Genomic DNA, 17454 nt, shown 5'->3' on the forward strand with positions numbered 1-17454 from the left:
CAGCACCGGAGGCTCTCACCGTCCTCCGCATGTACACCGGTCCCGATGTACTCCAACGGAGGGCACTGTGCTAAACAACGGCCGACAATGCCGCTCGACAGCTGTGATGGGTTGTCTAGTCTTGGTGGCATGATTAGGGGTCTTGAGGGACGTGGGAGTCACCCAGCCGGGCTCTCGACCACTGGTTCTAACGGGAGAACAGGGAGCAGCTGCTCTATCTGTTCCTCTAGAAGCTGGCCCCTCTGTAGGCCCAAATGCACGGAGACGCAGCAAACACCCCCTTGGTGTGCGTCTTCTGTGCCCTGACACCGAATAACAAAACAATAATGCCGCAGAGTGGGGCCGAGAGCAGCCGCTCGATCGCACCTCCTACCTCTACTGAACTCTTCGCTGAGATGCGGCAAACACCTCCCGGTGTGTGTCTCAGCGTACGGCAAGTACTAGCAAAGTACGGGGCTGGGAGCGTCCGCTCCTACCAGTCTCCGTCTGGACCCTTCTCAACGTCGCGCTGACTCGTCCGAGTCGGAAGGGCAACCCAGCTGAGTTTCCGGCTATTAGGATGAGTTTGAAGACACGGGGCAGAGAGCGGGTGCTCCAATCTTACCTCCATACTCCAGTGATACCTCAATAGCCGCAAGGTTCCCGAATGAGAAGGACTCCGCTGTTTGATACGTCGGTGTAGACTCTGAATATCCAACGCAGCGTCCTTCTCGTCTCCTCCTTAAATAGGCGGTCCTACAGCGTTAGGTAAGCATGACATTCTGTATTACCTAACCGTGTTTCTCGCTAAGCCTTATGGGTTCTGTAGTCCGCGCCGCATGCGGCGCGATGGATACTGCGGTTATCCCTAGGGGGAGGGAATTCTTGACAATTGTACAGCATTCTGTCATCAATTGTTTTTTTTGCACTTTTAGAAAGTTGGCATTTTTCTGCCCAAACCAACTGTGCCTTGCTGCAAGTGTCCTGAGTCACATGATTGGTAAGGCTTTGCTGTTGTAGGCTGTGTCCTGCGCCCAGAGAGAGTGAGACAGAGGAAATCTAGGTGTGAGGGGAACACGATCTTCCTGACAGTATGGCTAGGAAAGAGTGCCCCCTGTCCTTATTACACTTCAAAGGACTTTCCCTAAAGCACAATGGAACCTGGCATCTGGCCTGCCCTTTCCTGTGACACCCTAGACAGTTTAGAGCCAGGACCAGAGGAAAGGGAAGAACTGATCAGAACCCGTTTTGGAGGTAGGCCAGGAAATTCTCCACACACAGGCTGCACCCAGAAAAAAATGGAACCTTCAGAACCTTTCATCAGATCACTCCTGGACCTGCGGAAGTTTCAGTATGAGGAGTGCCCTGCAGTCTGAAGAAGGAAAATTGGACCAGCTTGCATTACTCCCAGTCTCCTCAGAAGGCTGACCTCCAGTTTGAGGTCCATGGACACCCCAAGCTTCAAGACACCTGACATGCTTTCAAGCTGATCAGGCCCAACTGAACTTAACTTGGTCCTCTCTGCAGGCCTCTGTGGGAGGCCAACGGAGACCCTTCAGCAGCTATTCTCCAGGTCCTGGACTCTTGGCTGCAGTCAGAGTGCACTCCTCCCTTCATAATTGAAGATTTCACTGAATCCGACGCAGTGTGGCGCAGACTGACATAGCACCTCACATTGCAGCACCTCATAATTCCTGATTGGCGGCCTCACTGGCACCGACACAGCGCTGAGCAGACCCACCCAGGACTTTGCAGCACTGCTCCTAGGAAAAAAAGGTATAAGTCCCAGCGGCTTGACCTCGGTCCTGTACCCAGTTCACGCTCCATCGCATTCAGCCTAAACTTGTGACTTTGTCCCTTTCCAGCATGACCTAGATAACCTCAGTTGGCGCAGCGTGATTTTTGCCACTATTTTCACCTGAAACTTTAAAAACTCATATCTCCAGTTCCCCTAATTGGATTTTTGTCACTTTGGTATAATTTTATTTATTTTGGTTTAGGATTTTTCTTTTGTTGTATTGCCGCTTTATTACTGTTTGTGTGCTGCATAAATACTTTATGCATTGCTTCTAAGTTAACCTGACTGCTTTTTGTGCCAAGCTACCAGCTGGATGAGCACACATTAATTTAGTGATTTTTTTGCTTCACTCTGACGAGTATTGTGTTTATTGTTTGAGTAGGGCTTTTACTTATCTCAAGTAATAACCCAATTTCTTAAACACACAGATCGAAATATGCACCCTTGCACAAAAACAATTGATCTGCTGGATCTCGGTAAGAAGTGAAACCTCTCCATTCCTCCAAAACTAGAGGATCATGCACCTGCACCCGCATGTAGTTGCGGGCTATACAGATATGATACACAAAAGCAGTAGACATTATGGGCTCTCTGCCATCATCAAGGAAACCAGGGTGACTCTGCAGCATTCGGGGCAGTAGATTCCATGCTTCTGAACAACATGATCAGTAAGAAGCACTAGAGTGTAACTTGGAATTTAACTGGCCAGCCTGGTTTGGCTAGCAACCACCATTGTTTCTGCGTAAATGCAGTCCTGTAAGCCAGGTAAGGAGGTCCACCTTTTGACAGCAAATGTCTCTGTATTATTATTATTATTATTATTATTATTATTACCCCAGAAAAAAAATAATGGACTGGACCAGAGACAGGCTGATTTGGGGCCTTCCTGAAGAAATAGGTACCATATTCCAGGACTGAGGAAGAAAACCCTCCTGCCAATAGCATCTGAGCAAAAGGAGGCAGACTGTGGTATCTTCATCCTTGCCATGCATTCTCCTCTTAGTGCTATGTCCCCTGCTGCCCAGACAGAGTGGCTGTGATGTAATTAGAATGCTGGTGTATGCATGATTTGGGACCTTAGCCGCATCGCTGCGGCGGCTTTTCCCGCTGTGTGCGGCATTTTAAAATTACCGCTTTACACACGGCAGGTAAGCCTGATGACGAGCTGAGCTCGTCATCAGCATCGAAGTGGTTAATCAGCTGAATGCGTGGGCTTCCTTCATACCTACTTTCCCTGTAACCTGAGACTCCTATCTGGTGAATAAACCTTGATCCTGTTTCACCTAAACTACTGGCTTACCTGCATCTTCATTTACCCAACACAGATGCCCTTGAAACTGAGAATTCTGCTATGACTGATGCCACATTAAGAGACCCTATCAAGATTAAAGTGTGGCTGACCAGCCTCAACCCTGAGGGACGAATCATCTGTGAGAGAGACTTCCCCCTGTATGTGCCACGTTTGGTGAAAAAAGTATAGTTTAAGAAGCCTAGTGAAGTGGCAGACTACTGATTACAAGTAGATTCAAGGTCTGGCTACAGATCTGCCTCTATGCACAGCATCTTGTGGAGATTTTGGCTTTTTCAACAATTACAGCACTGACTGCTGCCATCTTGGAAATGTGAAAATTGCATCAAGTAACGGCTCTTGCCCTGCCACTTTGCTCTTTGTATCATTCTCACTGAGTCGACGTGAACTGTGGTTTTCCTCCAAATGTCAGAAACCTGCTCTATTTCCAATTCGTTGATGTCCTAGCCGTCTGGTTCGTACAGGTCTAAACTTATCTCAAGGCATGGAACAATGAACATTGAAAATACCTGGTTTCAAATGCAAAGTCTTGTGCCTTGGACTGCCCAGTGTACTGTAATGTCTGAGTGACACATAAGGAAGAACTTCTGCTGAAGAACAAAATGGACTTTTCTACTCAAACAAGATGTACTGCAGCACTTGGGTCACATGGAAATCCTTCTACAGTCCTCATACTTGACGTCTCCAACATAGCACAGTGGTTATATGCAAGGCCACTGGAATTATGTGGCATGGGAGGACTTAATTATGCGACAGGACAGGTTTGACTAGATTATAAGTCAAAAAAAGACAATTTATGTGGCACAATGCTGAAAGTTTTGTGACAGAATTATTGCTTAATTTTGTCAAGCCTCAACAGCACTTGCGCTGTCTGTAAGACCTGTTGTATCAGCACACCCCCTGTTTGCCATTGGTTGTTATCTGTGGCATTCAGAAATGTTGGCTTCTTTTTGGTGTATATCCATGTTGGTTTCTCCTTTCTGTGTCTGTCCCTTCTCCATGGCGGTTTCACTAATGGTTTTTTTTGGACAGCCGCAATGCTCCTTCACAACGAGCGATGGCCCCATTCCTCCCGCCTGTGCTTTTTTGTTGGCCTGACCCTGCTCCAGTTAAGTGTTTTGTTTACGTCGTGAATGGGTTTCATGACACTCCACTTCATTTGCCTTGCCTTTCTTTGATGTTTTCACCTTTGCCACTACTTACTCAACCCTGCCACCCCCAGTTGCATTACAGATCTATACATTCAATTTTCAGGCAGGGCTGATGCTGAAACTTGAACCAGGTACCCAGCTTCAAGTTTGGCCTCTCTGGCCCTAAGCCGCACACATCCAACCCTGTAACTTCTCTTCTGTTCCTCCCAATTGCCTCCTCCTGGCATGGTCACTTCCTGTGTCATCCGCGTTTTTTTTTTAAAGGCACTGTTTTACTGAGGCTGAAACTCAAACCCGGTGCTCCAGGTCTGAGGTCAGCAGCTCTGGAGGTTACGCCAGAGCCTCCATCCTGCTGGGCATAGGCATGAGTGTGTTTGTCTGCAACACTCGTAATTTCATTTTTTCTTGCTTGTTTTGTGTCTGGGACTTTAGAATAGCGTCATTTCCAGCTCTAACAAACATCAATCACCATGGAAGCAACACATGAATAAAGGCCTATTGGATAAAATGGATTCATAGCAATTTTATCAAGAGGTCTTGTAGCGTGGTTCGGAGGTGAGTTGCTGTCACTTTCATGCGTTTCTCCATCATTGAGGATGTGCGTCACACAGTGGCCGTTGCTAACAGTGCTTCAATTTATGGAACGTAAGTGTTGATTAAACATGGCGCCTTCATAATATTGAAAAGAAACTGATTTGTATTCAGTCATGTTGATCATGGTATTGAAATAATATTTTTTTTTAAAGAATACAGAGGCCCTAGTTCTGTCAATAATATATCTGCTGCCAGGACAGCATGCCAAACATACATTTTTTGTGGTAGCAGAGCTCCTGAGGCACAAAGTCTTTTTTTAAAAACAGTTTTATTAAAAAGGTTTGTCGCTGAAGTACACAGCCATATTCCTACAACCCTGGGGCCGGCGGCTCTTTGTTAACCCCTCCCCTGCTGATGACGGAACCGCTCCGTCATCAGCTACGGTTGGGCTGTGCTGATGACGGAGCGGTCCGGCCGCCGCGCCAGCGCGGAGCTGATTTCGCGCCTGCGCGGCGCGTTCTATTGAGCGGGGCGGGCCATGACGGACCCGCTCCGTCACGAGCACAGCTCAACCGCGGCTGGTGACGGAGCGGTTCTGTCACCAGCATGCGTCCGCCGCGCGGCCGCCCTGCCCTGTTAGCGCTGCGGTGGAATAGCCGCCGCAGCGAAAGGGTTAAGAGACACTTTACACAGCTTAATTGCCAACATCCCATGGGGAAGGCAGTGTCACTCACTCAGGGCTTTAACAAATAGTCCATAACAAGACTAGTCTCTAGTGTACTTGCATCAGTGATCATATATGAAAACAATGTAACCATAAAAATATCTACATTTTTCGCTACCGTCAGGAATTACCTCATCACGCATCATGTCCTAGACTCAGTGTCTAATACATATACATTCTCCCCCCTGCCATTTGTCTTTAGGAATGTCTGTTCTTACACCTATATTTACAACAAGGGGTGGTGAGGGACAGAGTCTCTGAATTAAGCAGAAAACTCTCACCCAGTCAAGAGATCAGGGCTAGATCCAACGCCGTTTTTTAGCTCACTGCACCATCCCAGTTTCAGAACCTGGCTGTATGCAAATTAGTCTGTTCCTGTCCCAGTGCATGATGGGAACAGGGCAAACCAAACTACAAAAGCCAATTCTTACACTGGGAAGGAAACAAGCTCCTGGGGACCGGTTTCTGGCATTACAGCCGTCTTCGGCCCGGTTTGCTTGAATCCTGATGGTGCAATGAGCAAGGGACTCACATCTGAGTATACCCTTCCACGCTTAGGGTGGACAAAAATATTTACAACAAGGGGTGGTGAGGGACAGAGTCTCTGAATTAAGCAGAAAACTCTCACCCAGTCAAGAGATCAGGGCTAGATCCAACGCCGTTTTTTAGCTCACTGCACCATCCCAGTTTCAGAACCTGGCTGTATGCAAATTAGTCTGTTCCTGTCCCAGTGCATGATGGGAACAGGGCAAACCAAACTACAAAAGCCAATTCTTACACTGGGAAGGAAACAAGCTCCTGGGGACCGGTTTCTGGCATTACAGCCGTCTTCGGCCCGGTTTGCTTGAATCCTGATGGTGCAATGAGCAAGGGACTCACATCTGAGTATACCCTTCCACGCTTAGGGTGGACAAAAATATTTACAACAAGGGGTGGTGAGGGACAGAGTCTCTGAATTAAGCAGAAAACTCTCACCCAGTCAAGAGATCAGGGCTAGATCCAACGCCGTTTTTTAGCTCACTGCACCATCCCAGTTTCAGAACCTGGCTGTATGCAAATTAGTCTGTTCCTGTCCCAGTGCATGATGGGAACAGGGCAAACCAAACTACAAAAGCCAATTCTTACACTGGGAAGGAAACAAGCTCCTGGGGACCGGTTTCTGGCATTACAGCCGTCTTCGGCCCGGTTTGCTTGAATCCTGATGGTGCAATGAGCAAGGGACTCACATCTGAGTATACCCTTCCACGCTTAGGGTGGACAAAAATATTTACAACAAGGGGTGGTGAGGGACAGAGTCTCTGAATTAAGCAGAAAACTCTCACCCAGTCAAGAGATCAGGGCTAGATTCAACGCCGTTTTTTAGCTCACTGCACCATCCCAGTTTCAGAACCTGGCTGTATGCAAATTAGTCCGTTCCTGTCCCAGTGCATGATGGGAACAGGGCAAACCAAACTACAAAAGCCAATTCTTACACTGGGAAGGAAACAAGCTCCTGGGGACCGGTTTCTGGCATTACAGCCGTCTTCGGCCCGGTTTGCTTGAATCCTGATGGTGCAATGAGCAAGGGACTCACATCTGAGTATACCCTTCCACGCTTAGGGTGGACAAAAATATTTACAACAAGGGGTGGTGAGGGACAGAGTCTCTGAATTAAGCAGAAAACTCTCACCCAGTCAAGAGATCAGGGCTAGATCCAACGCCGTTTTTTAGCTCACTGCACCATCCCAGTTTCAGAACCTGGCTGTATGCAAATTAGTCTGTTCCTGTCCCAGTGCATGATGGGAACAGGGCAAACCAAACTACAAAACCTAAGCCTTCTGTTCCGACCGTGTATTTGGGCTTTTCGTGGGTCCCATCATTTGATGGTCGTCGTTATTTGTGTATTGTAGCATTCAATAGTAATGGTAATATCAGTGCCCTCGCCCGTCACATTCTCATTAGCCGCTTCCACCCCCTTATTAAGCAAATACGTTGTGTATGGCCCCCAAAAGTTCTTTTGCCTGTTTCGGGGAGGAAGCAATTCACTGAAATTTTCGGATTGTGTGGAGCAATATAGCACATCATTTGACCACTGTGTCATAGTGGGAAGGGGGCCCCTCATCCAGTACATTGCAAGCCTGCGTTTTGCCAATAATATTCCCATATCCACTAATCTATGCATTGCCTTAGGCAGTGTTTTAGAGTATCCCAATAGTGCGATTGCTGGGTCGGGAGCAATCTCTGAGTCAACTATGGTACTCAGTTCGCGAAAGGCTTTTTCCCAATTATTAAATACTCCCGGGCAGCTCCATGTCAGGTGCATGAAATCTGCTGCTGTGGAGTGGCACCTGTCGCAAGTAGCATCTTCCCTGAGCCCGTATCTATGCAATCTCTCCGGGGTGTAATAGACTCTATTAATGTATTTGAAATGTATTAGTCTGTGCTTGCCATGCAGTGATATACATTTCGTGTTATTAACAGCAGTAATACCACATGTCGTCGTCTATTGTTATGTCAAAGTCCCGTTGACAGGCCAGCCTGGCCTTAGTGTACTGGTGTGCTCTATGAGACAAAGCGCCCACTTGTATATGTTGGATACGATCTTACGGGGTGACTTAGTCTTTATAATAAATGACACTTCTTGTACCTCAGGAGGCTCAGTCAAGTCGTCCCCCAGCAGGTCGCGCAGGGCCCTGCGCACTCTGTGGAACTGGAAGCGTTGCAGTGGGGTGACTGTGTCTGCCCTGTCCGCAGCCTCGTCCCACGTTTTCGCTACTCCATCCAAATAAAATCCCCCGCCGTTGCTATGTTAAATGTGCACAGCTCTCTTGTGACCCCCCCTATCTCTGAAGGGGGCCAACCAAACCGCCCATTCTATAGGCATCTCCGGGGAGTATAGCAATGCCCCTGCTTGAAGCTGTAACAGGTTGTGCCAAGCATGACGCGTCGAGCTGAGCGGGTCTAAGATCCCCGTTCTACGATCCACAGGTTCGAAAATTATGGCTGGTAGGGAAAGAGGGTCATCAAATAGTTTTTCCATACCTATAAACGGAATGTCAGTCGTCCCATGGATCCAGCTGTGCGCTTGTGCACCTTGTGCCGCTCTATAATATAACTATAGGTCAGGTGCACCCAGTCCCCCCAAGTGGTATGATAGAGTGAGCACACGCTATTGAACCCGATCCTGCTTAAACCCCCCAAGCAAGTCTTATCAGTGATTTGTTGAGTCTGAGAAAAAAAGAATGCGGCAGCACAATAGGGATATTCGTAAATAGGAACAAGAATCTGGGCAGTATCCCCATTTTCATTATGGAGACCCTGCCAATCAGTGACAGTGGTAACCTAATCCACGTTTCAATGTAATCTTCCAGTTTAGAAACTGCAATGCCATAGTTCTCCCAGAACATGATTTCCCAGTCAGTGTGCAATCTGATACCTAGATATCGAATCGAATCCGAGGACCATTGCAGGGGATAATCCATCTCGAATTGTGTTGTGATCGGAGTGAGTGGGAATGCAAAAGATTTCAACCAGTTGACCCTCAGGCCTGATAGTGCTCCAAAGTGCACCACCTCCCTGAGTACCGAGGATAGGTTGTTTTCAGAGTCTCTCACATCCAATAATGTATCATCTGCATACGTCGATACTACTATATTATAGGTAGAAAATTGTACACCTTTATGCCCATGATATTCTCTCAGCGCGCACGCCAATGGTTCCGCAAGTAAGGCATATAGCGTTGGGGATAATGGGCAACCCTGTCTGGTTCCTCTAGAAATAGCAATGTAGTCTGTAACCAGATTCCCCAGCCGTACAGGCACCAATGGTGCATTATACAGCACTCCGATCAGTTGCAGGAAAATAGGGCCAAGTCCCATCCTGGGCAGCACTAGCCTCATGAAGGACCACTCAACCGAGTCAAAGGCTTTCTCCATGTCTAGGAAAACTGCCACTGCCCTGATGTCCTGTTTCACGTGCTGCATTGTTCCACATACTGTTCGTAAATTATACGTAAGATTCCTGTCAGGGATAAACCCTGCTTGTTCTGGAGCTACCAGTACTGGGGCCAGCAGAGCCAAGCATTTGGCCAAGATTTTAGCAAATAACTTGGTATCTACATTGAGCAAGGAGAGCGGCCAATAGGATCCACATATCTCCGGAGGTTTTCCTGGCTTGGGGACTGCAACTATGATCACTTCCCTCATAGATTGTGACATCTCGCCCGTTACACACATATCTGAGATATGTGGGAGAAGCAGGTCTAAAAAGGCCTTGTAGAAGCCTACTGTGAGTACATCCGTACCCGGGGCGCTATTTGCTCTAATTCCCGCCAGTGCCTCTACAATCTCATCTTTTTCAATGGGGAGTATAAGGAACTCTCTATGTGTGTCCGTTAGGAATGGCAATTTGATATGCTCTAGATAGTCTAGAATTTCTGCATCTTAATCTGTAGCACGGGAGGCATACAGTTCCGAGCAATATTGTTTGAATCTGTCCTCTATTTCTGCTTCATCCGTCAGCGTTTCTCCCTCCGCCGACCGGAGTTCAGTGATAAGCGCCTTACTGAATTTGGCCTTCAAAATTTGTGCTAGTACCGATCCGGGCCTATCACCTTCCCCGTAGACACATGCTGTGGCATATTTACCCAGATGCTTGACCTCACTCTCTCCAGTTTCTTGATATTCAGCAAGCAGATCCTTAATTTCGCCAGCAGTATCTCTACCCTCCCCTATCAGCTGACGCGACTCCAATTCACCCAACTTTTGCTCCAGTACCGCTAACCTCTGACGTATGGACCGGAGAACCCCCGAGTGCTTGACCATGGCCACCCCCGTATGTACACATTAAATGCCACCCAAACTGTTTGAACGCTGTCTACGGAGCCTACATTATTATCAGAAAACGTTTCTATGGCCTCTGCCAGCTCTTCCTTGAAAAGGGGGTCTAGCAATGAATAAGGGGGCAATCGCCATGTGATCGGCGGTATTGTTTTTTTGGGAGTGGCAAGGAACAGCAGTAGTGGTGTGTGATCCGAGAGAGTTCGTGGAAGTACCTGGCAAGCGCGAACCTGGCCCATGAGAGACATGGAAGCCAGCCAGTAATCTATGCGAGTGTGCAAATTGTAGTAGGTGGAATAATGTGTAAAACCCCCCTTTTCTGAGTGCCTCTCCCTTCAGACATCACATAGGTCCCTACTGATCAAAATACTTTCTAATGCTTTAGCAGCCGCCACCGGCCTCCTCACCGGGCCCTCTGATCTATCCATTTCTGGGTTTCTGACTAAATTAAAATCCCCGCCCCATGGGAATTGTACTCTCTCATAACTGCATACTGTGGTTGCCAATGTCGTATAAAACTCCGGGCAGTCATAGTTGGGACCATAAACATTCACTATAATCAATTCTACTCCCCTTCCTTTGGACTTGGATATCACAAAGCGGCCATCCGCGTCCGCCAGCAATTGCTCAATCACATATTCCGATCTGGGATTAACCCAGGTCAGCACCCCTCTGGCGTGGGTTATAAAGCCCGAGGCATTGATATTACCCCACAGACCTCTACTGTGAAGCATCACGCTGTTCAGTGGGAGATGCGTCTTCTGTAATAAGGCTACATCTATGTTCTGTCTAGTCAGATAGTTCAACACTTTTCGTAATTTGGGGTGGTCATTAAGCCCTGTAACATTCCACGACAATGCACGGAAAGAGTCTATTGTTCTCAGAGCTGAAGCTCCACTAGGTAACGTCATCTTGCTTTGCAGCGCGGGTATTGTGTCCTGACCTATGTAGCATGCATGTATTATGTGCACCATACAAAAACTTAACTGTCATTGCTAACATCAAAAACAACTTTAGCATTACCCTTCCTCCCCCTCCCCTCTCCCACAGCTGACCACCCACAACTTGGTTGCAATGCATCCCCAAAAACTCCCACTTATCTGCCCCACCTCTCCCCCAAAACTCATTTTGCCATTCTGGTGCGTGTCACTCGTGGGCAGAGGTCGCTCTTGAACTACAAACTGACAATTGCAAACATTCACTTGCCCTTTCCCCCGTTCACCGACCAGTAGTGTCGCAGCCTCTAAGATTAAACACCACATGACATTTTAGTCCAGTGACACGTAACCTGATTTAACCCAGTTCCCGGACATGCACACCACGGCCCAAAGTGCATTCCCTAGAGCGTTCTGGATAACTGGGTGTGATACATTCTGTCCAGTACACAACTGATGTACCCTCAGCTTTCCTCCTCTCAGCCTCAATACACTCTGGATGTGACAGTCTTGCAGGGTCCATTTCACTTGAACTATGTTTACCAACCCATTACTACTCTTGAGGTTCTACAACTTATTACACCCATAGTGTACCTGATCCGAAGTCTTCAGACAGTAGGCTGTCCGCCCCCATCTCCGCACATTACCACTTTGCCCATCTCACTCCCATAATGTCCCTCTGCTGGAGAGAGAGTATATCAGTGTTTCAATCCTGTTCTTCCAGTGATCCTCCTGCTGCTTCATCCAGCAGTTGTCTTTCCGGGCTCTGGTGTTGTTCTTTGGACTATCCTTTTAGTGCCTTCTGTAGGACCTTCGGGTTTGTGAAGATGTGTGAGCGACCCTGCTTCTTCACCCGCAGTTTAGCAGGGTACAACATGGCATAATCCAGTCCCAGTTCGTGCAGCTGCTTTTTCAAGGGTGCAAATTGTCTGTGTGCCTCCTGCACTCGAGTGGTGAAATCCGGGAAGAGAGATATCGTTGATTCCTCGAACACCATTACCTGTTTCTCCAGAGCTAGTCGTAGGGCAACATCTCTGTCCCAGTAGTTGAGCAATTTTGCTATGATTGGGTGCGGTGGGGCTCCGTGGGCGGGCGAAGTCCCAGCGAGCGGTGTGCCCTCTCTAATACAAACATATTGGAGAACACTCCCTCCCCCAGTAAGGTTACCAGGAGTTTCTCAACAAAGAGTTCCATATTCCCAGTCGAGGTCGTCTCCGGTAGACCAGTGATTCTAAGGTTGCAGCGTCACGAGCGGGCCTCCAAATCCTCTGTCTTATCTTGTAGGACTTGCATGACCTTCGCAAGCTGATTATGGTCCGAATCCAGCATAGTATGGGCTTCCTCCACTTCTGTAAGTCTCCGCTCAGACATATCCAACCTCTCCGAGTGTTTGTCCAGGCGTTTTACCATTCTATCCATCCGGTATGAGAGGGCCTCCATTTTAGTGCCCAGAGAGGTTATGCCACTTTGCAGACTTCTTTCCATTGATAGAAGCATACTCCGGATATCTGGGTCACCTTCTGGAGGGGGATGAGGCCTAGAGGCCTCCTCTGTCATGGCGTTGTGCGACTTAGAGCATTTCTGCTCGAAGGAGAGCTTAGATTGCGATTTGTCCGTTCTGCCCATATTTATTCCAAGGTGGGTCCTCCCGTCCAGGGCCCACGCTGTCGCCACTCCAGAGTCGCGCTCTCAGTTTAGTCCAGGTGATAGTTATGCTCTCTAGACGCTCCCAGAAACACACACTCACTGCAGAAAACCTGTGCAATGCCCCTAGGAGCTGGGCTGCGCAGTTGGTCCAGCCACCAGGTCCACCTTCAGCCGCAAGCCTATGCGTTGCTGGTTCCCTTGCTATGGTCTTGTCTACGCAGCAGCAGGCTCCTGTCCTGCAACGCAGCGATTCTTCAGCCACACCTCCTGTCTCCACCACTCTCCGGGAGTCACCCTGGGGCTTCACACCATGTGCACTCCAGGACACAGCTCTGGCACTGCGCCACGTCTCACCTTGCCAAGACACCCACTTCCGAGCACACAGACCTTTTTCGTGCACAGGCCCTTATTCATCAGCAGCACAATGCATCCGTCTTGCCACTTTCAGGCGTCTCTCTCTGTGCCTTGATGTAGCCCAGTGGCGCCCCCACTGAGGTGTAGGCTTGCTCTCCTCAGCGCTCCCCACCGTGGTCAGTTTCCCTACTCTGGTGCTGATGCCAGCTGCAGCTGTCCCCCTACATGCCTCCTATGTGGTGGTGGTATCATGCGCCTCTCCCATGGTTCCATCAAGTCGGCAGTTTTGGACTTTCCTTTTGGCCGCTTTCTTTAAGTCCCCAGGCCCTCTCACATGGATCCCCCAGGGCTAATGGGCGAAATTTGTCTCCCTCCTCACAGGCGCACTCACCGCTATTGGCTTGATCTTGTGCGCTGCAGGGGGGGGGGGGTCTCGCGCCGTCTCCTAGCGCCGAGCCCGCACCGCCGAGATCGCACCAAATCACCAGTGCGTCAGCCCAGCAGAGATCCCGCTACCAGAGCCGGGCTCGCCGAGCTTTCAGGCGCAGAGCGGTTCTCAGTCCGATCGCGGCACACACAGTGACGCAACTCCGCCTCCAGCTCCACTCGAAGATGTGGATTACAGGCCCTGAGGCACGCCGCAAACAGACACTGATATCTCCGGAGTGGTGAAGCCGCGAGGAGTCTGAGGTCGCTTCCCGCCTCGCGGGAATACTACGGTTATTAGATATTGGCTGAAGAGTAGGAAGGCATCTTAGAGCTGTCGGATTAATGCAGGATATTTAGTCAGCAACACGGAGCTCAAGGCTCAGGCGACCATTTCGGTCGCTGGCAAGCTCCGCCCCCCCGAGGTACAAAGTCTTAGTCATGCGAAGGCTGCAGTGAGTCCCTAAAAAGCTCCACACTGGTACCAAGAGCCGGTATACAGGATTTTATTGAAAGCAATGGCCGTGCCTGCTCCGTGGAGCCTGAGCAGTGACGAGACCGTTGTACACTACATGGTCTGTCCTCTCTGCATGCATACTCTAGTGTTCACACTCTCTCCCTGTGCATCTTGTGTCTGTGGTACTTAACAGACTCTGCATCGGGATGTGTGGTATGGTGGCTTATCTTCCCACCCCATGATCCTCATTTATCTTTGCCCATGCTGTCTGTGGTTGCTTGCGGCCTCCGCTAGTGTGCCTTCTTACAGCGAGTACACATGCTCTGAGGCCCACCTTTTTAATAGGGGTGGGCGGAATTTGCATAGTCGCGCTACGCAAAGCTCCGTGAAACGGTAAAAAATCTCAGCAAGCACGCAAAAGTTCCACGAACATGGGGAATTGCTTGTTCTGCCGGTTGGTGATACTTTTTTCCAGCGCGAAAAAGCATAAAATTCCGCGAAGCCGCAGAATTTTTGGCAATTCTGCATTCTCTGCGTAACGCAAAATTACCAAAATGCCGCAAATTCCGTGAGCGAAACAGAATTTATCGCCCAGGGGACAAACTGGACCATTAAACAGGGCACAGAAACCTAGCAGGTATCCCGGGGAATAACTTCTTTTCCAAACGCCATTATGTTTATCTTTCTAAAATATTATATTTGACCCATCACAAGTTGTATTTATTCTTTGTTTAATTTGCAGGCAAACACCATTCCGATTTTATTTGACGGTACATTTACTTAGGCCAAGCACAACTTTTCTTGCTCTGTTACCGGCTCACGCTTTAATTGCTTTTGGCAATTATAAAACATTTTTCAATATACCTGAGCTTTCGTCTGTATTTTGTTTTACAGCACAGTGAGAGAAAAGAACAGCCAAAGTGAGAAAAACGCAATGAAAGTGAGAAAAGCTTGTATGGGACAAGGCGGGAGTTCAATACGATTTTATTTACTATTTCATTAACCTGTTGCTATACTTTTACATTTAAAAAAAATGAGAATTGATGTCTGCAGTATCCTCTTGCAGAATGTAATGCCTGTGGGTGGGCTGTACACATTCAGGGGCTGAGGAGGTTGGAAGTGATGCCGTGTATTTGTAATTCTGAGGTATTGGGATCTGAGAGCTTCTGTGTCTCTGCAGCAAACACAGTAATTCACTGAGATGCCTTACCAGTGGATACTATTGTCCGCCAGGTATAGCTGTGATAATCTCTGCGATCTCATACTCGTTTTAATTCCTTTTCCATTGGTGTCATTTATTTTCCACCACTCCTCCCCCTCATAGCCTATTTCCAATTTTCTGGTTCTCCAGCGCCGCAAGATCATACGAATGGCAAGAGAGCTATGCAAATATAATCGTCCACTGCAAAGAAACAAATAAAAGTAAAAAAAATGTCATTTACAAGGCCAATAGCTCTAATTTCCACAAATGCGAGACCAATTGCATTGCAAACGCTTGTTTTTACTCATGACAACACTGTCTGGGCAAAGATTTTGCCTCATTAGTACCTGTTTAACAACCAAAAGCTTTTAACAATTGTGACAATCTGCAGAATATTCAGCAGATGATGGAGTGAGCGGCAAAGGAGGCAAATTTATAATTATGTATAAAAGGCCACAGCTGCATAATCGCATAATTCCAGTGGCTCAGGTTATATGTTATAGAAAGTTATTTTCTCCGACAAAGGGTGGGATTGAATTCAACTGAAAGCTCATTCTACTAATCTATTGAATTAAAAAAAAGTAAAGATCCATTTTTTTTTTACTAAAGAAGTGTAATGATCAAAAATTGCATTTCTTTTGTGCAATTTATGTGCTTATTCTGTCAAGAACCCAAAACTCTCACAACCATTCTTTAAGAGTAAGCTGAGACTGTTAGACTTTACTAGATCCTGAAAGTCAAAACCAAGCAATGGGGCCCCTAGGCCTTCAGTGGGCTCACAATAGGACCTTACTCCTGAGGTTCCAGGGACAGCTGTCAATACCATTTACAAAGATTATTTCAAAGTTGCCTCTGAGATTCCTGTAGCTCCTGGAACTGGCCTAACGCTCCATAGAGTTAATTAATATATTTTAAGCATCTCTTGGCATGTTCACCATCTATGTTGCCATTTGCTACCCCGCCGTCTCCCTTTAACCAGCAGCAATGCATACAATCAGCCAACATAGGAAAAGCGAAGCGGAGATGCATTAATAGGCATGGGTTGCAGCTATATCAATATTCACAGATTATATAACGTCTGTTTGATTTCCCTTCAAAAATCTTGGTTGATGTTTTTTAAACTAGCCCTTAAAATGGATAGTTAGGAGTGCCCCACAGTAGCTGCTTCCCACATAAAATGTTGAACTCTATGATTGGGAGTCATGGATTCCCTATGACAAAGGTCTTCAAGCTGTGGGGCGCGCCCTGCTGGTGATCTGTAGGTGCCTTCCCAGGGAGTAACAAATACCTCAACAAAGAAGTATGAAAGACAATCGCATGGAAGGGGAACTTCTTTATAAGTGGCATTTCCAGGCTGTCTTCCTTTTCAAACGCACCATAAAGTTCTTAAAAACAGTCCTTAAAGTGCTTTAAAAAGTACGGGAACAGTGATCGGAGAGCAATGGGGTGGGGGTGATTGAGTGTGGTGGCAGGGTCAAAGAGTTGGCTAAAAAAAAAAAAAAAATATTCTGTAAGTATTTTTGTCATATTTTTTGCCTTTATGTAACTGCATATAAAATAACCCCCACACAGTGAAATTTAAAAAAAATGCAAGTTGAACATCCTATGATTTTTTGCAACTCAATTAATCTACCCTTGCCTAAAACTGAATGTGACCTTTTGTAATGTAGCTTGTGCTTGGTACTTATGGAAAGTGCTCCAATACCTTCAGTTCATGTTTGCACATTATAGATCTAAAACTTCAAAATAAAGCAGAATCGTTGGGAAATGTGAAACCTCATTTGGTTAATGCAATCATTGCAGATGTCTGTGTGTGCGAAACCAGAAAGGTAGAGAATGGAATCCTAGATGGTGCAGTGTTGAATAGTATTTATAAGTACTATGAGGTCCCAGCAAGTAACAGAACGCGGTTTGAATATGTATAAACTAGGCTGTCTCAAATTATGTTTGCAGTTTTATATAGTGCGGACTCAACCCAAAGGTATTGGAGTGCTTTTCATGAGCATCGATGTTGAGACTCAAACCCGGTTCCCCATCCAAAGTCGGCAGCTCAAGCCATAATGCCACATCGTGAAGTAGTGTTTGAGATAAAACAAGTGCTTTCAAAATATATATTTTAGCA

At 47.3% G+C, this 17454-nt stretch overlaps 1 protein-coding gene across 1 annotated transcript in view; it reads right to left on the reverse strand.

The window, feature by feature from the left end:
- Positions 1-17454, reverse strand: part of AIG1 (androgen induced 1) — a 1923620-nt gene that overhangs the window by 513862 nt on the left and 1392304 nt on the right. The window lies entirely within an intron of this gene.

The sequence above is a fragment of the Lissotriton vulgaris genome, chromosome 6, assembly GCF_964263255.1.
Source record: "Lissotriton vulgaris chromosome 6, aLisVul1.2, whole genome shotgun sequence".
In the NCBI taxonomy this organism is placed as follows: Eukaryota; Metazoa; Chordata; class Amphibia; order Caudata; family Salamandridae; genus Lissotriton; species Lissotriton vulgaris.